This window comes from Uranotaenia lowii, chromosome 1 (assembly GCF_029784155.1).
Source record: "Uranotaenia lowii strain MFRU-FL chromosome 1, ASM2978415v1, whole genome shotgun sequence".
Lineage (NCBI taxonomy): Eukaryota > Metazoa > Arthropoda > Insecta > Diptera > Culicidae > Uranotaenia > Uranotaenia lowii.
The window spans coordinates 22,894,026-22,914,973 of NC_073691.1; the positions used below are offsets into that span (position 1 = coordinate 22,894,026).

Below are 20,948 nucleotides of genomic sequence, written 5' to 3' on the forward strand. Positions count from 1 at the left end.
TTTTATATCTTACTTTTTTAAATTTGATTTATTTTCATCAAATATTAAAATCTTTGAATTTGAAAAATAGTTTGGAAGATTGGGTTTGTTGATTTGAGTATAAAATAAGCTTTTTTTTAAGAAAAGGAAAACTCTCCTTATAAAGCTTATTTTATGCCCAAATCAACTAAGTTTGATCTACCAGAAAGAATAATCATATAGCTACAAACATAACTTGTTTTATTTTTTATGTATTCGTGTATTTTTGGGCAAAAAAGCATTGGTAAAAATCAGTCACTAAAACCCCCCCCCATGAGTCGGCTCTTCCTACGGCCCTGGCTACACCCCCACCTTGTCGATCAAGTCGATCATTTCGCAAAATTTTAAAGAAAGCATTGCTTTTCAAGTTATTGTCTGGCTTTAAAAAAGTTTCAGCAATATGTATGTTTTGAGTTTTCAAAAATAAAAAGAATTCATCTTGGTTAGCCAGCAAAGATCTAGCGTTCCAATTCATAATATTTAAACATCTATTTGGATCCATGAGGGAATCGTAAAGTCATAATAATTTTGTTAGCATAATTAAAAGAAGTTTGGAAAGCTTCAAACATTGAATTTGCTTTCAACATAAGTTGCATCATTTCCATTAAATTTTGATGCAAAAATTTTAATTTTTCCTCAGTAATCTCACCCAAATCAACAAAATTGTTAGAATCAGAAAATGAAGGAGAAGAACAAGTATTTGAATTTCGGGGATTTTCCCAAGCCTTCGCATGAACGTTGAGACTTGGTTTTTCCCCATTTTTATTAGTTAAACCTGAAGAGGGCAACCCATTTTCAACCACCTCTGAGAACGATAAACAACGAGTCTGGGGCGCAGAATCAGCCCAGGTAACATTAAAATCACTTCGGGTATTACCCAGCCGTGATTCCAATGTAGGCCGAGGCTGACCGCGAACAGGCAGGTTGTTTGCCGGTCTGACGTGTGAAGACGAAAAAGTGGAAGGAGGAGAAGAAACTTTTCTGGAAACTTTGGGGTTTTTCCTAGAAGCAACAATTTTTGCCCTAACGGGACAATCTAGAGAATTCGAGGAATGATTACCTGCGCAATTCGCACACTTAAAAAATTCTGTTTTTGGCTTATCACCACCAAAAAGGCATTTAGATTTTTCATGATCGAATGAGCCGCAAAACATGCATCTGGCATTCATTCTACAATTTTTAGTGCCATGACAAAAAGCTTGACAACGACGACATTGCGTAATGTTTTGAAGGAAATTGGTTGAAGATTTACGAAAAGGTTCGAATTTGACTCGACAATGAAACATAAGACGAGCCTTTTCAAGAATTTGCAAATTATTAACCTGATCCTTTTTAAAATGGATCAAATAAAGTTCAGGAGCAAAACCGACACTACTGGTATTATTCGTGTTGGTTCTTTTCCTCATTTGAATTACTTGAATTGGAGAAAAACCTAACAAAGAATTTATTTCAGCTGTGATCTCATCCGGTGTCTGATCGCCAGTGAGACCACGAAGTACAACTTTAAAAGGACGATCACTTCTAGCGTCGTACGTAAAAAATTGGTGTTTTTTATTATTCAAATAATTTAAAACCTTTTGAAAATCATTAAAAGATTCCGCCAATATACGAGCAGTTCCCCTTCGACCGATCTGAAAAGAAATCTTCACATCCTTGACGGAAGTGACGATTTCTTTTCGAAAGGCATTGAAGTCAGGAATCGTGACCGTTATTGGTGGAATCTTTTCGTTTTTAAGAGTATAAGAAGAAGAAGGTTTCTTAGTACTCTTATCAGAATTAAATATGAATATTTCCTCATCACCGATGTTATGAAGGACATCGAATGAGTTGGAAATTTCAACTTTTTTGGCCGATGGACCTGAATTAGTTTCGGCAATACGCTTTCTACCAGCCCTTGAGCCAGCCGATGACTTCCCCATGCTGGAAAGAAAAGAGAAAATATGAATAAAAGAAAATGAAAATAATTTTAGCACTGAAAAGTGCTGATTGAAAAACAGGTAAGGAAAAAAAATAAATAATGTAAAATGTTCCTGCAGGTACACAGCAACGATACGATGCTCCGGCGTACGTGTTGACGGCTCAACGGTACAGATGGAAGTGATTTAGGAACTCTAGTGTCTATTAACTGACTTTTAATAGATCGAAAAAATTCAGAAACATCTTTTAACGCATTTACGAATAATTATTTCCTAGTATGGTTTTTTTTTTCTAAATAATATTCACAAATAAATTTCGAATAAAATTGATGTGCGCAGTACTGCAAACCTTATGTGCTTCTACGAGACTTTTAGATTCAATGCATTTGATGTTTTGGGAATAAATTGATCGATTTCATCACCAAATCACATTATTTGTTGAGTTTTGAAACATTTTTAGTAAATGAAGTATAACTTTTAAGATTATATTTTGATTTATTTCATGTAGCTGACCATAAAATTTCGTGACGTCACAACGCTTTGCAAAATCCTGCCTAGGAAAAATGGAGCGTTGTGACGTCACGAAACTGAATTGCTCTAATATAAATTTAAAACAGTATTTGAAAAAAATCAAAAACAGCGTTTTTTTGGTTGTAATAAATCGATACTTTTCTAAAATTTTAATGAACTTTTATCGATTAGAAGAGCAGAAAAATGCGGTTTTGTTAAAAAAAACTGAAAAATTGAAAAAAGAATCGCGTTGTGACGTCACGATTTCTTTTCCTTATAATTTGATAATTATTTGTTCAATGAAAACAATTTGATTTCAAATTTAAGCAAATTAAAGTTTCACATTAGAAGGCATATTTTTTCAATGTGCGATTTGAACTGAAAAATCTCGGAATTTTTACCAAAAAAATATTTTACGTTTTGACGTCTTTACTGCGATTGGAACAGCTTTGGCGGTTGAAACATTAAAAAGTAACACCCGTACATCATTTTTACATTTTTTGTAGGCATGATCTGAAGAAATAATTTCCTCATGTGCATCATATAACTTCTAACATCAGCTTTCTCAAGCAGTAAGTGAATTTTTCTTCGAACACTTTATAACTGACTTGCAACGGGAAAAAGCGAAGCATTTTTTTCGGATTTTTTCCTTACTCGTTGAATAACTTGATATTAAATAAAGCCGGAACAAATATGAATTGCTTCTTTCTGCAGTCTTCTAGACTAAAATTGATCCAGGGCCTGGTGCAAGATCTCAAGCCTTATTTTGGCCAGATTGGATCACGGGAAGAAATCGCTCAACGAGCCTGAAGTTTGTGTGGGATTTTTAGTCATTTTTTCGGGAGGATCATGAAAATCTAGTTTTTTATAAGTAACTGGTCTCCATTGATCGATTTCTTTTGAAAACAATTTGTCTTGAAGCCTCAACTTTAACAAATATTTCATCGTAGGACTGCATTTTGATTTGAGTTAAGATAAAAAAGTTATAAGGCTTCAAAAATGGACCATCTTTTATTTGGGTGATACTCATCACCATGAATGAGACAATGCTTCAAACATTTTAAAGCCGCATTTATTGTGATGAATATCACCCTAAAAAAGTAAGCTTATTTTTGAAGCCTATCAACATTTTTTTAACTTAATTCGAATCTGAATGTAGTCTTGGGTTGAAGGATTTTTCATAGTTTAGGCTTTACGAAAAAAAAATTTTCAAAAGAAATCGACCAAAGGAGTCCAGAGCTTTTCATGAAAAATTCAACAAAATGTCCAAAAAATCCCATGCAAACTTCAAGCTCATTGAGCAACCTCTTTCCGTAATCCAATCTGGCCAAAATCAGGCATGAGATTTTGTACTAGGAACAGGATCAATTTTAGCCTGCAGCGCGTAACAATTCCCAAGTTTGAAATTTCCCATACAAATTTGAGGCAGTCTAATAAACACGGATACCGAAATACGTGGAGTAGTTGTAAAACATGGAATTTATGTACATTTTGGGCTAATTCTGTACTTGTTTGAATATTTAGCCCAAATATATACTTACATTTAAAAATTATACATTTGATCATAACAGATCTCACGAAGCCATGGCGCCGGATATGGAGTTAAGAGTTATCTCAATAATACATACATATGTATCCCAACATTGATCAAACTACGGTGAATCCGAACACTCTTGGTAGATTATCAACATACATACATACAAATCAAATCAAATGTTTTAAGTCCGTCTTGAAAAACAATTATCATATAAAAAAGACGAAGAAAGTAAATAATTTTAAAATCTAGGGATCAATTGAACTCGAAACAAACTTTTTGAAAACTCATTTTTTTAAGTTGATAGTTTACTGTTGTTTTGAAAAAACATTGCATAATGAAGTTATTTCTAACGATTGATATATTGAATCAATATTTTTGTTATATTTTTTTAACGATAGAATTTTTGTAAGTGGTGTAAAATGAATTTGGTAAATTTATCAACCAAAGTTCGAAATCTAACAAAAAAATTTTTTTTAATTCATTGAGCTAAGAGAATTTGCAACAGTTTTTAGGACATGTTATCTTTTAAAAACATTTTGGCTTAGAATTCAAGTAAATCCAGGGATCATAAGCATTTTGATAATTAAAACCGAGTGTTGTGTCCTTTGGAAAAGAGTTTCATTTTCAGTTCCTTAAATTTTAAAAATAAGATCAGATTTGATAATCAATTGTGTTGTCTTTAACACTTGTCTACTATTGCAACTCAAAAAGCATAACTTTAAAAAATTCCATCTGCCAAAATCGATTCCAAAAACTTGCTCAACCCCGACAACATTCGACCAGACGGCTTAAAACTGGTGTAAGAAGCAGTTACAAAAATCGAAAATAGAAGCTCTTCGCAAAAACGCAAATAAAAAGCCAATCAGAATGCGATTTTCTCCCATCCTCTCCCTCCATAAGTCTGTCTGTCAACCTTTCTGCGCTTAAAATAAAATCCAAATATGGAAATGTAACAGCTGATACAAACCAGATACCTCTAAAAAAACTATGGGGGACAAATCCACTTAAAAGTGTTGATAAGATGAATAACGTGATTTAAAATTGAGTTTAAACCAGACGAAATTTTGAGAAAAATTTCATCTTTGGTCTTCCAAATTATAAGAGAAAAAATCATAAAAGGTTTTAATGAAAATCAGTCTATCATCATCCAGACATCCATCTTCAGCTGGAAACCGAAACAACCTGGGCGAAAAATAGGGAATTTTCCGGTTGAGCAATCTCGGAATGTAAATCTGTTTGGCCGGTTTTATTTTGCACCTTTCGTCAGAAAGAGAAAACAAAACCCGGGGGAAGAGGAAAAAAATGGAAGCTGATATTCAATTCAGTAGACAGAAAAAAAAACGCCTCGGTTCGAAAATTAGGAATCACAATCTTCCATGGAGTTAGCCAGGAAAAAAGGCACAAACCAAAGAACGGGACCTGGACCCTTGAAAAAAAAGGCGTCTGGAAAAACAGCTCCCTCTTTATAATAGAACCAAATGTGGGTGTTGTTTATTTCCCTCGGAATAATTCAAATAATTTGAGGCGTTTAATTGAATTGCCCTCAAGCGAATGATAAAAACAAAACCCCGGAAAAATCTCTTCCAATTATGGTTCAATTGTTTTGCAACGACAAATTGTAATAATATTTGTTTGGTTTTTTTCCTCGAATTCCTTCTTTCATCCTTCGCTTCTAAAAACTAAAAAAAAACCTTTTGATTTAAATTTCTGTTTCACAATGTCCCTGATCCATGGATTGAGCCTCACTCGATTGATAAATTGATCAAAAATCCAATAACAACCCTTTCGGTTCCGAGATGACTCGAAAGGGAAATTCTAAGAAAGCAGATCGAAAACATTTTTGCCAATCATGGAATGCATATTACTCTGTATTGTTAAGCCGTGGAGATTAGGGAAAGATTGGACACCATCAGCATAGTCACAAATAGACATTTTCATCCCGTTTCTTCTCATTCTGATGTTTCATTTTTTGTCACAGAAAATGAAACGAACAAACCGCACCAGATCGTGAAAACCACTTTCGATAACTATGAAAGCTTTAAAACCGGGAAAGGAAATCATTGATAAAACTTATTGAAAAAAAAAACAGTTGAAAAAGCTTTCAGACGGTTTTTTCCTTATCAGTTCAATAAATCAAGTTGATCAAATAATAAAAGATGGATATCTTGGTGAAATAAGCAATTGAGTTTCGAGAGCTGCCTACCTTCCAGGAGTTTCATTTACCAAGAAATATTGGGTTCTTTCAGATTTATTACCTCCAGCCTTAACATCTGTCTAGAGAGCTACTTTCTTCTCGAAAATATCGAAACTGCCTCAGTTCAGGAATGATGACGGAAAAGGGAAATAAAAAATTGATGGTTGATAATTTGAAATGGATTTTCTCTGAAATAAATTCAATTTACTTTACGAAAAATCTAATGGCTTTTCATTTTCAAGGATTGAAGTATGATGAAATTATTTCAAAATCAATAACACTAGGCAACAAGATTTACATTTTTCCAAGGTGCTAAGAATTTGAGAGCTGATTTTGACTAATTTGGGGGCACTGATTCCAAAAATGCAATGATTTTTTTTTTGCTAACAGCTCTTAATTTCGAGATAACTTTCGAAAATACGTAAAAGTTCATTCAATCAAATTGTGCACTTTTTTGGCATAACTGTAGAAAATTGCAAATATTTGGAAGTTGAAGGTTTTAATTCAACGAACAACTTTCCCGAAAACCAAGAGGAAAAACTCATAGAAGTTTTCTTATTGTTTATTTTTTCTCCAAATCTGCTAATACGGTAATTTTGACGAATTTGTTAAGTAGGTACGAGAAATATTTCTATGATAATTTGAGATCCCCCTTTCTTTCCAGAAGGGAGATAGGAAGGTGGGAGGGGCACTCTTACATATCTCAAAAACTAATCGAGCCAATTGAACCAAATTTTGCATGGGTTGGTATAAGGTTATGAATGATAACTGTTTGCCTGATTCTATGGTATCCTTTTACCTTTTCAGTGGGAAATAAGGAGAAGAAGGTGGGCTCCCATAAAAAAATTTACAACACAAGTAAATTATTCAAGCAAATGGATTACGAGTAATATTTCTATGATTATTGGAAAACTCAATCTTCCCGGATTTTTGCACATTTCGAGAACTTCTGTAAGAAATGAAGAGTTTTTGGGTTGCGAAAAAATGGGTATTCCTTTTTTCATGGCGGAGTAGGAAAGAAGAAATTGCAAGATATATTCAAAGAAATTAAAAAAAACCGAAAGAACTAGAAAAAAATGAAAAAATTGAAAAAAAAAAAAGGAAGAAGTTGAAAGAAATTGAAATAAATTTATAGAAATCGATAGAAAATGAAAGTAATTGAAAGAAGTTGCAAGAAATTGAAAGAAATTGAAACAAATTGAAACAAATTTAATGAAATTGAAAGGAATTGTAAGAAATTGAAAGAAGTTGAAAGAAATTGAAAGAAATTGAAAGAAATTGAAAGAAATTGAAAGAAGTTGAAAGAAATTGAAAGAAATTGAAGAAATTGAAAAAAATTGAAAGAAATTGAAAGAAATTGAAAGCAGTTGATGAAAATAAAATATACTCATAAATTAAAAAATTAAAGATACAGACATAGAAAACTCAATGCGTTGTAATGTAATCAAATGTAAAGAAATGTAATTTGACGATGTAGGAATGAATCCTGAAAAAATAATTTAAATTTAAAGGGATTTATTGTACGGTTAGAACATAAATTTATCTGTTTCAACTAGCTTCTGAAAAAAACAAATTTGATATTTCGAAAATAGACAAGGCCGAATTATGCCCTAAGCTGTTAAACGTAAAATTCAGTTCGTAATTTATTTAAATTTAAATTTAAATTTAAATTTAAATTTAAATTTAAATTTAAATTTAAATTTAAATTTAAATTTAAATTTAAATTCAAATTTAAATTTAAATTTAAATTTAAATTTAAATTTAAATTTTAAATTTAAATTTATTTAAATGATAAACTATATCATCGTTCAAAATTCTCTGTTTTGAAGAAAATTCAAAGATAAATTAAATTATTCTGGTTTGATTATTGATCGCTTAGTATGTATGTGCTTCATCGAGAGCAGATTGAATATTTTCCTCATGACAAATGGGAAATGATTAAAGTCTCTATAATTCAACAACAAACAAACAAATTGGTTGTAAACATTAAAATTTTAGACATAGAATTCAAAACCAAAAATTAGATTTTATTCAGAACCACAATTCAGTGACTCAGATCAAATTCATGATTTCAAATCAAGATTTCCGAAATAAGTTACCAATGAATTTCAAATGCAAAATTATGAATTGAGGTTACATTCAGAGCCAAATTAGGAATTGTAAAATTAATAATTCATTATCTTTAAAACACACATAATTTTTTTCTATGAAATGTAAAAAAATACAAATGTTACGCGTATTACAATTTTGATTTATGAATAAAATTCTCATCACATCAAATATCAAAAACAGAAACGAAAATGTCCCGCTTTTTTCTGAGAAAACATTTGTGGTAAACTCAACCTTCTCCGATTGTACCGCTTCAAAATAGTTGGTCCGTGCTTTATGAAAACGCTTCTTATAAAATCTCTCTTCGACCATTTTCAACATTTGCCAATCTTTTTTTATCCATTTACTATTTTCAAAACTAAAGAACATGACATTCATCAATAAGGCTGTTAAAATTAAACAACACTTGTATGAAGATTTACTGACTTACACTGGAAAAACCTTAATTTAGCATCTATTTAAATTCATTGGTTCAACATAGAATATCATAAAAATATGATGTTTTTTTTCGAAATAATCAGATTTTTTCGAAAGTTTATATAAGAGAAGATAAAGTTCATAGCATTAAAGGTTGTTAGAATATTTCCCAGACATATCCAAACCAGGCCAATCCGCGCAATTTAGTTGTTAAACCTGGCAAAATCCGGGCATTAGATTTCAAATTTTCCAACCCAATATCCAGAAAAAATCCGGGCAAATTTGGTCAAAACCACGAAATTATTCGTTAAAAAATAAAAAGAATAAATACGCTTGAAAATATTTGTTTTTTCGTCAAAACTCATCAGTAGAACTTAAATCGTATTTAAGGCTTCCGAAAACTGATCTTGATTATTCAGTTAAAATTTGAGAAAAAGTCGTTTTTGAACGCAAAAATATAAGAAATATAATAACTCAACTTGAGTTTTTTGTTCGGTTTTAGAAATTTCGTGAATAAATCTGTAATAAATTAAGGCTTTTTTCTGCGAAATTTGGGCAACCTGGCCGGACCAAACTTATCCTGAATTTTGTGTCAAATCCGGGCAAGTCCGGGTAAAACAGGAAAATCTGGTAAACTTATCTTAGCATCACCATAACAATCTGATTCAGTTAAGCGTTCTCTGTGTGTGTTCTAGCGATGTTAAAATTTTTTCGATTGGAGAAAATATTCTTTAAGTTGCTTCCAAATGATGATGGCTCCTGATGTTTCTTCGTAATACAAGCAAAATCCCATAAATGTGAAACTTAAGGAAAAAGTTCAGGAATTACGGATTTTAGATGATGATGAAAGATGAAAGTTTTCTTAAGAATTGATTTTTTTAACAAATTACTTTTTATGAACTATTTTAGACAGAGGAACATAATTTAGAATAGTCATAAAAATTAGATTTTTAATTGTTTCTAAATTTTCCCTTTTTCGGCGATGTCCCGCATTTTTTTCGTAAAATGTCCCGCTTTTTCTGAAATTATCTGGTTAGTCTAGTATAAATTCAAAAAGTCTGATTTTCTTTGGTCACAAAGATTGTCAAATTTGATAAGATAATTGTTGTTAGTTGATCTAACATTAGAAGATAATATGAACGAAAAAATATTATCGGAGTAAAATTATATGAATGTTAAAAATTGAAGTTTCAGTGTCCATGTATTTTATTTCGATGGAATTATAAACGGTAGGGGAGAGTAAGGATACTTGATCCCTGGGGATACTAGATTCCATGGCTATATCTCGAAACTGGAATGTCCTACAATGATCACATGTTCTAGAAAAATGGGCCAAATGGAGCAAAACAACAATACTTAAAGCTTAAAAAATTTACGAAAATAATTGTTTGAGTAATTGAACTTTGTTTGAAAAATTCCACGAAATGTGGCTTGAAGATCATTTTAGATCAAATTATAACCAAAATATTCGTTCCAATATATCAATCGTTCAAGCGTAATATGAACTTCATAATACCATATTTTCAAAGCAATGGAAAACTCTCAACTTTTTCCAGAAAAAGTTTTCTAAAACGTGGATCCCTAGAGCAAGGTTGCCGAAAAAAAATCTGTGTTTTTGAGAAAAAAAATCTGACTTTCTGTGATTTTACCAAAAAATTCTGTGATAGTTTTCTGTGATGCTATTTCTTTTAATTTCATTGAAATTTCATGATCAATTGGGTCTTTTCACATTGAAGTTGAATAAAATCAATTAAAATTACCAATCCTATCATACTTTACTGAATTACAAAGTTAAAATCTAAAATCTAAATTAAATTATGTTGACCAAAAAAATTGTAACTTTGAAAATCCTTTCAAAATTCAAAAATTCTGTGAAATCTGTGAATTTTTCAAAATTCTGTGTTCTGTGACACAGATTCTGTGATGAAAATTTGCTCAAAATTCTGTGAAATTACAGATTTTTCTGTGATTTCGGCAACCTTGCCCTAGAGTTAAAAACGGTATATTCTTCTTCTGATTTGATCGGGATCATTGCTGATTGCAAGATTCCTAATATTTATTCAATAATTAATATTTATCCAACAATTGTCTGAAGAAAAGAGCTATTATAATTTATTTTCATTTAGTTATATAAAATAGCGCCTTTAAGTATGCAATGTAACTAGGGCTGAGACAAAGTAATAGAATTTTCTTTTTCTGTCAGTTATAAATTGTGAAATGAGAACAAACATGACCAAAATAGTCAGTTGACATTCTATCTTGGGGTTTTGTTTGATTTTTTCAAGGATTAGGGCTTCCTGAATAAAGGATCAAGTCTCCCTTAACTTCAAAATTATCGCAATTTTTTTACTCCCACAAAAATGCTTCTAGTTCATCTACGGGTTCAAGTATAGTTCTAATTTTTCGAACATAGAAACTTGAAATTACACGCTGTCAGAAAATTTAAAATGGTGAAAGTTGCTATTTTTTCCGAAAAGATATGGTGAAAATAAGAAAAGGGGATAAAGTATCCCCACTCTCCCCTACTGTGGGTGTTTGTGTAGGTGTACCGTTTTTCACATTCAGAAAAGATCAGAAAAAATGATCGTGGGTTAAATTTTTCGACATCGAACTCGATTATCCGTTACCAAAAATATTGGGGGAAAGCATATTTTTTTAGCTTTTAATACGTCCAAGACGAAGTACATGCTGGCCTGCGGATCCGAGACCGACCGAACCCGCTTGTCCAGTAATAACAAGGTCACGATCGACGGCGACGAGCTAGAGATAGTCGAAGACTTTGTCTATCTCGGCTCACTGGTGACCGCAGACAATGACACCAGCCGTGAGATCCGGAGGCGAATTATCAGCGGAAGTCGTGCCTACTATGGACTCCACAAGCAACTGCGGTCGAGAAGACTTAGCCCTCGCACGAAGTGTAACCTGTATATGACGCTCATTAGACCGGTTGTTCTCTACGGGCACGAGACATGGATATTGCTCGAGGAGGACCTGCGTACACTCGGAGTATTCGAGCGACGAGTGTTAAGAACCATCTTTGGCGGCGTACAGGAGAACGGAGTGTGGAGGCGAAGGATGAACCACGAGCTCGCGCGCCTCTACGGCGAACCCAGTATCCAGAAGGTGGTGAAGGCTGGCCGGATACGCTGGGCGGGACATGTTGCGAGAATGCCGGATGACTGTCCTGCGAAACAGGTGTTCGCTACGAATCCGGTAGGAACAAGACGAGCGGGGGCGCAACGAGCGAGGTGGTTAGACCAAGTGGAGCGTGATCTGGCGAACGTGGGGGGCCCGAGGAATTGGAGAACGGTTGCCATGGACCGAGTGAATTTTAGGAATTATGTTCGTCAAGTTATGTCTTAAGACGGAATACTATGTAGATAATATTTTTTGAGCTGACTTTATCTTGAAATATTTTGAAGTATAAAAAACGATTTGAACTGCTAAAGTATATAAAAAAATGTATGGGGTTTTTTCACATTAAAAAAAAGTTCCTTTCGCCAGAGCTTGAAAAAAATGTCCTGATTTGCTCAGACCGCATGAATGTGGGCAAAATCTGCAATGCTTACTCTAGAGGGCCCCCTTAACTTACATTAAAGTAAGAATATTCAAATATGGGAGTCTCCTTAGCTGTTCAATTTCATGTTTTAATTCCGATTTTCTAGTTCCGATTCACTCTTTTTCACTCTTTTCACCCATTGCACCAGAAACTGAACGTGGCGATTAGTTTTGCTAAACGGGTTTCGCTGTTTTCTTCTTTCTCTAGCAAAAAGAAAACACATGAGGTTATTAGAAAATATTTGCGCCTGAATGATTATCCAATAAGCTTAGTCAATGGTATAATCAATAGATTGAATGAAAAATTAAAACCTCAAACAGCTATGGAAGCGGACGAAAGCCTAATAACCCGTTCGCTCACAAATATTATAGGACTCACACCCACCCTAATTAAAACATTACATTCAGAGTATGCTAATGTACGAATAGCGAGCAAACAAACTAAAACAATTGGCTCTCTTTTCCCCATTGTGAAAGATAAAACCCCGCAGGATGAACAAACGAATGTTATCTACAAAATTAACTGCAAAGGTGAATGGAAAACCGAAGGAACCGCAGAAGGAGAAAATTGCACGGCCTGTTATATTGGATGCACAACAAGAAAATTAAAACAGCGAATCTCACAACATAGAACACAGACAAATGAACTTAAACGTCTGTGGGACATAGGCTACACGAAACAGGACTACGCCATTCAGCAACTCCGCCAACAAACAGCACTTTTAGAGCATGAAACAGCTATGGATCATCTGTTCGATATCGACAAAGCAGAAATCATCGACAGATGTGACAACGAAGGCAAATTACTGATCCTGGAAAGTTGCCACATAAAAACTACAAAAAACGCGATCAATTCAAAAAAAGACACCGAAAACATACATTCCACATACGGAAATATTTTTAGAACAATATGCAACATAAGAAAAATTAAATCACAACATAAAAACACAAATACAGAAACACACACCCAACAACATGTAATAGACACCACCTAATACACACTCGTCGTGATCAGATAAAAAAAAATCAGTTGGAAAGTGAAAGTGAAAACTGTGTGACAACTTTCTGATGCTGGTGAATATAAATCCAAAAATTGTAGGACAAAACGGTTTTTCAACCGCAAAACTTTGTACACAGTAAGTTAACACAACATTTTTTCCAACAATATCCAAATTAATTTGAAAAATATTGTAACAGATATACAAGACAGCTTTATCTGATCAGCCGAATCAATCCAAAACAAAAAGACGACATTTTTTCGGTAAGCAATTTCATAATTAGCGAACTAATTTATAAAATTGTGTTAACATATAATAAAATTACAGTCCCTGATGATGATCCTATAAGGATCGAAACGTTGGATCTTAAATAAATAGTCGAAAAATTTACCCTGAAAAAACTTATTTAACAGTCGAAAATCGATACCAAGATTCCCTTTCCTGAATTCCTAAACTTAAAGCAGCATGATTAAAGTTTTTTTTTAAAAACTCCCTCGAAGGGGGGGGGGGTCTCGAAGCCAGGGGCCAATGGCAATCGCTCCTCATTGCCTCCCCTCCCTTATTAAGGCATTGAAAATAGTTAAGGGATTCTTAATTCAAACTTTAGATAGAAAATTCAGAAATCATAGAAGGGCAATTAAAATACCATTTTAAATTTCTGAATCAGTAGGAGAAAGATATATCAGTATTTCAATAATCAACCTCAATATCAAATATATCAGCAGTACAATCATTAATAAAAATCTTTTTTTTACTTTTTTTATCATTCAAATAAATACATAATATCCAAGAATAAAATAAAAATGTAAAACGTGTATTTCATCCAATCAAGAACGTTTTTTTTTGTGAAAGTCAGAAACGTATTTATAATAAATTACACTAGTTTACAAAAGTTATATAACATCGTGAAATTTATTAACTGACAAATATTTCTGATGTTAAATCAGACGCTGAATCCGTAAATGCAATTCAAATTAAATCTAGGTAGATCCGTATAGAGAACACAAGGAAATAACATAAAAATGAAAAGTAAAATAGTTCGAAAATGTTAGAACAAAAATTAATGAATATAGGTTCTGAAAAAAATCGAGGAATAAATTTAAAGCAATTCAAAACAATTAGAATTATAATACAGTTAAATAATTAACTACATGTATCATTTGGATTGAGAATAAATATGAGTATGAAGAAGGAAAAAGATAACACTTGCTGACGTGTCGTTAGCACGTGAAAAGGAAATAGAATAGAGATAGAATGTAGTATATGAGAAAAAATAAGTTTTTAATTGTCATAGGAGGCTTTTGAAATAAAAGATCCGATTTAAGACGTTTGTTGACACGAAAAGTTGTGTTTTCAATAATTAGAAGAAAACTCTTTAATTAAGTTTAAATATTTAGGCAAATTCACTACAATCCGTTTTTGAGATATGCTTCAAATAAGATATTTTGAAAACAGAAAAAAAGTAGTTGTGCTACGATCTAAATATCTAAAATTGCCAATCATCAAATTGAAATCTATTTTTAGCATATTAAAGGTGAATAAATTTTCCATCGATCATCTCGACTTCATTTCTCCGTATGATTAACTGTATCGGTGATATTTGTGAATTTATGATCGAAAGTTCCGAGAAAATCGCATTTTTGTAGGGAAATTTTATTTTCATCGACGGTTTAAGACTCGATGGTAACATTTTATAAATTTTTTTTTTTCTCTGAACCTTAAATTTCATTTCAAAACAAGTGGTTATTTTCCAAAATCGCTTGGAAATTGTAGAAGTTATATTACCTTTACTCCATCAGTTATGTTTAACTCTCAATAAAGTTTAACGAACCACAGTATACAGCAGAGTTATTACGATCAACTGCACAGTGTGGTTCGTAAAATTACTTAAAAATTCAAACATTTCTGTTGTAGTAAATCAATCATAACTTCTACAATTTTTAAAGGATTTTTATAAAAACTTTTTTTGTAGAGAAATGAATCCAACTTAGATGAAATTTCAGGGATTAGATAAGAGAAAATCGATGATGAAAAACATGCGAAAAAAATTCGCCTTGTCTCCCGGTGAGACTTGAACCCACATCTTGCGCCTCTCCGGGGCCTATGTATTAACATTCTACTACAGGAGACCAACCTGGCGTATGAATATTATACTGGTTGAGTGTCGATGTCTATCGGAATGAAGGGAATAGTTCTCCCATGTGATCATAATCATTTTTTCTTGGTCTATTTCTATTCCCATCTTACGGTAGTTGGAATCAAGTTTGGACAACTACCGTAAGATGAAATGATGGGAATAGAAATAGACCAAGAAAAATTTTTTTCGCATGTTTTTCAACATCGATTTTCTCTTATCTAATCCCTGAAATTTCATCTAAGTTGGATTCATTTCTCTACAAAAAAGTTTCGCTGACTGAATGTTTGAGTCAAGACCCATCTCTGGGTCGCAATTTAAAAAAAATATAAATAACCCCTTGACATTTTTGATTCAGATTGAAATTTAAGGTGCATGTTTGAAAATTTTATCATCGAGTCTTGCACCGTCGATGAAAACAAAATTTCACCAAGAAAATGCGTTTTCACCGTTTTTTTTCATAATAAATTCACAAATATCATCAATACAATATTGACCCGAATGACAATTGTTAAAGGGTCTTTAATAAATATTAATATTAATAATAATAATAATCAATACAATTGATAATACGCAGAGATGAAGTTCATATAATTGGGAGCAAATTTATTCACCTTAAATATTGCAAAAATAAATTTCAATTCTATGTAGAGAAAACCGAAATATTTTGATAATGTAGGTATTACTATTTTTTTCTAAAATTTCCTGTTTGCAACATAACTTAAAAACTGTTCTAATGAGATTTCTTTTTGAAATATTATTTTCGGATTCAGCGCCCGATTGAACATTAAAAATAATCTTCAGTGTACTTAGTAAAAAAAACGCTGCAAACTAGTGTTATCATCAAATTTTGGGTAAATTCACCAGTGACAAAATAAAAATCTTAATTTGAAAAAAAAAATAACTCGAATGTCCTATTTTTAATAAATTTCATTAAATTCATATATATTTCGCACGCCAAAGCCCATATTGCAAAAGTCCAACATTGTCAAGAAATGTTGAATTACTTTTATTTTATTTCATAAAAAGCAATAAAACATTTGAAATACGTTCGAAACTTCAAAAACCCTGATTGTTTGTCACTAGATCATTCGGATAAAGATCTCGACACGTATTTTTATAGTTCTAAATAAATAAAGAAAAAAAAGTTGGACTCAAAAAACGTAATCAGGTCAAAAAAGTACCTCTAATTTACATACCTGATTGATAGCGAACTCGTTAAATCCATTTTGTTTCGTAATTCGATGTACCAAACTTCAAGTCCATCCTCACTTTCCCAGTATCAGTCTAGTAGCAGCACCAAGAATTAAATCTCCAATCGATGTCCAGCTCGAACACTTGAACCTTTCATCGAGCCACTCATCATTCGTAACATAATCTCAGCACCGCTTTTCCACCACCCAACTCAGAAAAAAAGGATGCACATCATCCCCCCATTCTGCGTATACACCACTCTTTGGTCGTTGGAATTCCGAATCATTGGAGCAGTAATATGAAGTTAACGATGGAAAAATCCATCCATACAGACAGGAGAGAACTGGTGGCTGATAAATCGCGCTGTCACTTTTGCCGCCCTTTTTTTCGTCCCAGATTTGAGGTGCTGGAAAAATTCCTCTTAAAAAATGCCACACGATCAAATCGCTAAGCACCGGTTGGCACGACAAAAATTCATTTGAGCTCACATCTCTGTGCACAGCTGCAGCTGTTTCTCACACTGATTGTAAGAAGAAAGTGCGCCTGCAGGTGTTGCAACCATGTTGCAAGGACGATTTTTTTTCCCTCTTCCTTTTATTTTTCGCCAAGACTCTACTTTGAAGGGGTAGTTTCTTATTTTTTTTTGTCTTTCCTCAAAGACCACACCAGGGAGCTTCTATGGAAGCAACAATTAAAAACTTGTTTTAATTTAATCGTACCGTGTCGTGGCGCTGGGCGCCTTCAAGTAGACTCACTCTTGCTCGTTCATTTCACTTTTTTACCGAAATTTATTTCACACCTTCTTTTCGCTTGAAAGAAAACCCTCCCCCCACAACAGGGTTAAACCACTAGCTGTCGCCCGAAGCAGATTTAAACTTTCCGCACGTGCTGGGAATTTGGTGTTATTTCTTCGAATTTTTTCGTTCACTTTCTCCTTTACCCCTCGATGTAGGCAAGCAACCTCTGTGAGCAGCAGCTCTCAACAATCTGTCAGCAATCTGCCATCTGTTGGACCAGTTGGACGAGGATCCAACGAATTTGCAACGTTCCTCCGCCCATATTTCATCCCAAAAATTGGGACAGAAACACAAATGACGCGAATTCTGGATAATCCAATGTCCAGACCACCCCAAAAATTTGACCCCCTCTTCCTTCTCACTCTAAGTTCCCTTCAGGAATCACAGTAATCACAAAAATCCAAAAATGTCCCAAAACCCGGATCCGTTCCGTTTGGCGTCCCGCAGCAGACTGACGTGCGGACAGCGATGGGTGCGTAACTTTGTACTAGTTACCCCCAGAAGATGAAATTCCTTCTTCCCCCCGCGACCCTTCCTTCCTTCCTTACTGGGTGGGGAAGATGGATCCAATGAACGACGGGACACATGGCGACGACAAGGACGCGAAGGTTTGAAAGTGCTTGTTGTTGTAAAACGTCCGTTCTGCTTTTTTGATTTTCAGTGGGGAGGTCGAAGTCTTAACAGTTCCAATTTTGTGAGGCAACTAAACCAAATGACTGGCAAATCGTTGTTGGTTGGTGGTTGATGGCATGGTGGCACGACTGATAAGGGCTGTGCACGATTTTCGTGGCACTCATGCACTTTTACCGAACGCGTAAGGATCCAGAAGAGAGTGAGTTACCCCTGAGATCGGGTCCTGGCTCGTATTAGTAGGGATGCCGAAATTAATTATTCAGAAAATTTAAAAAAAATTAACATTCATTTTTCGAGAAAGATATCATAATTTAAAAATTCAGGCGTGTCAAAACCGACCAATTTTTTTCCCAATCCAACCATTTTATTCCATATATTTTCTTTTACTTTTAAGGACCCTGCTACGATTTGTCCTTCTCATCGTTTCTTTCCCATCTTATTTTTAATTTTCTACTCTTTCACTTGTTGACACATTGATTTTTATCTAATAATCTTTGCTTCGATTTTTCTTTTCAGCCTTTCGTCTTCGAATTACCAAATTCTTCTTTCTCTTATTGGCTGTTCCTATACGTATATTATATAGGCATTTCTTATTCACATCGTATCATCTTTCCCATAAAATTTACCATCTTCTGTTTTTTTCTGTTCTAATCATATTTTATTGTTTTCTCATCTTATTAACTTTTCTTCCATTTTTCCCTCCAGCCTCTCATTTGAAAATTTTTATCTATCTTGTCATCCATTTGTTGTCTCATCAAACAGCTCTTTATTATCGTGACTGACAGATCTTTCTCAAAATTGCCATTATATCATCTTTTTAGCAGTTCATCGGTTCATCAACTTATGTTTGTTTTTTTTTTTTAAATCCATCAATGCAACACTAAATTTAGACTAAAAACTCAAAACCACTCATACTCCCAGTATTAGAATAGGAACTTAGTCCAGAAATTTAGTTTGGACTCCAGAATTAGATCCCAGGCACAAACAACCGACGTAGATCGATCAAATCTCCGATTGAGAATCAAAGTTAAAAACCAATAATCAATTTCTGGTTCAATCAGATACAGACTAGCGATTCAAATCATCAACTGAGAGTTCAGACCCAGAATTGAAATCAGTCGCCATATCATAGCTTCGGGTTAAAGACAGTGTTTTTACCGAGATTGGATGATCGGGGATTTTCGGGGACAATTGATTTACACTCAATTAACTGGACAAAATTATATTGGACGAATAAAAAAACGCGACGGTTCGGATGGACAGAAAATTTTTTAAGCGACGATCAGACACAGAACAAAAGGATCAAACGGAACGAGTGTGTACAGATCAACAGTTTATTGGGTTCTAAATCTATTGCCTGGACGATACAGGCACAGGAAAATGTAGAGGATAAGCTGAGGGTATGAAAATAAATCATATTTAATTTCGAGTTCAAATTAATGCAGTTCCGAATTCATCAAAATATCCACATAGATTTTATTCAGATGAGCAGGCCGTGCTTAGTAGGCAACAGACGTGTTTATTTTTTCGTTCCGTCGCTGAAAATTTTGTTTTCTTATATTTCGGCATTATGTAGTTAAACAATCTGTAATTGTTTCTAAAACGAATGGACAGATTTGCCAGCGTGATAGTTAAGAGAAATATTGTCTCTTGGTTGAGTAAATGGGATCATCGCTACCCCCAATGTGCTGAATCTAAATAAGACACCAGACTGGAGCAGACTGGAGCAAATTATCCTTAAATTATCAAGGACCTCATGAATCGTGTTTTGGTTGGTGAGTTTGTTCCATTATGTTTTCTTTTATTTGAAATTAAAGCAAGAATTTTTCTTGGAAGCATCCGGAATACTCCAGTATTTCTGCTTCATTTGAGTGCCCTAGCATAGAATCGATTTCATGAATGTTTCCAATTTTAAATACTCATTTGTTTTCTAATTCGTGTGCTCATGTGTTTTCTAATTCGTGTAGGTACTCACTCCTTCATGAAGTAACTGGTCAAGAAGGTTAACGCAGGTTGAAACGAATGTAAAATGTGTGTGTAGATTAAGATTGAAAATTTCTATTCCATCAGAAGGTGGTAATCGTTTTTTAGCGCGGGTTGCGTGAACGTAATTGTGTTTACGTATCGGATTGCTGTGATTGTAGGGAAATTTATGTGCGACTGGAGGAGATCCTGTTGAGAGTTTTAAAATATGATTTTTTAAATACTTAAAATTGTAAAATTATTTATTTAAATGATTTCTTATTTTAAAAATTAAGATTTTCAAAAATCATTCTAAAAATATTCCAACGGATCCAAATATCAGATGCTGAATGTCAGGAGATTTGTAAGTTTTTTTTTAATAAAATTTTCTCATCTTTCAGCATAATGTTGACAAACCTATAAAATATTTACCTTTGAAAACAATACTTAATAACAACAATAACAGCTTTAAAACATTAGAATTGATCAATGTCGGCACTATGACACTTCGACAATTTTTTAAAAGTTTGGCAAGCCAGAGTTTAAAAAAATACTAAGGTAAGTTTTGCAGGTTATTTTCAAGTATTTTATAAATTTTATGTTACATATTTGTCTCTTTCATTGTTTTAAGATTTTTTTTATCGGAGCATAACACATACATCTAAAAATAAATTTTAATATGTATTCTTTTCCTTGTTTTCGTTCTTTACCCCAAATTAACTGGTAGGAAAAACGGAGGGTACGACCACGCGTCAATGTAAAGTCAATAGATTCAATAGGTTCCAGATGATACGAAATTGTAGTACAAAACAAATGAAGGAATTTGAAAGGGCCGGAAGTGGAAATACAAAGAAACAGCATTCAAAGGAGCAGCATCGATTCCATCATTTCAAGCTATCCATGAACTCAGCTGGTTTAAAAAATTGGTGAGCTCTTTCCATATTATTTGTGTATTTGTGTTATTTTGAAAA

General features: G+C 33.4%; 1 protein-coding gene across 1 annotated transcript in view; it reads right to left on the bottom strand.

Annotated features, from left to right (window-relative positions):
* Positions 1-18,047, bottom strand: part of LOC129758424 (probable G-protein coupled receptor B0563.6) — a 182,126-nt gene extending 164,079 nt beyond the window's left edge. The window contains exon 1 of the mRNA XM_055755930.1: positions 16,591-18,047. The gene's annotated coding sequence lies outside the window, so the exon portion shown is untranslated. The remainder of the gene's footprint in view (positions 1-16,590) is intronic.
* Positions 18,048-20,948: the final 2,901 nt, after the last annotated feature.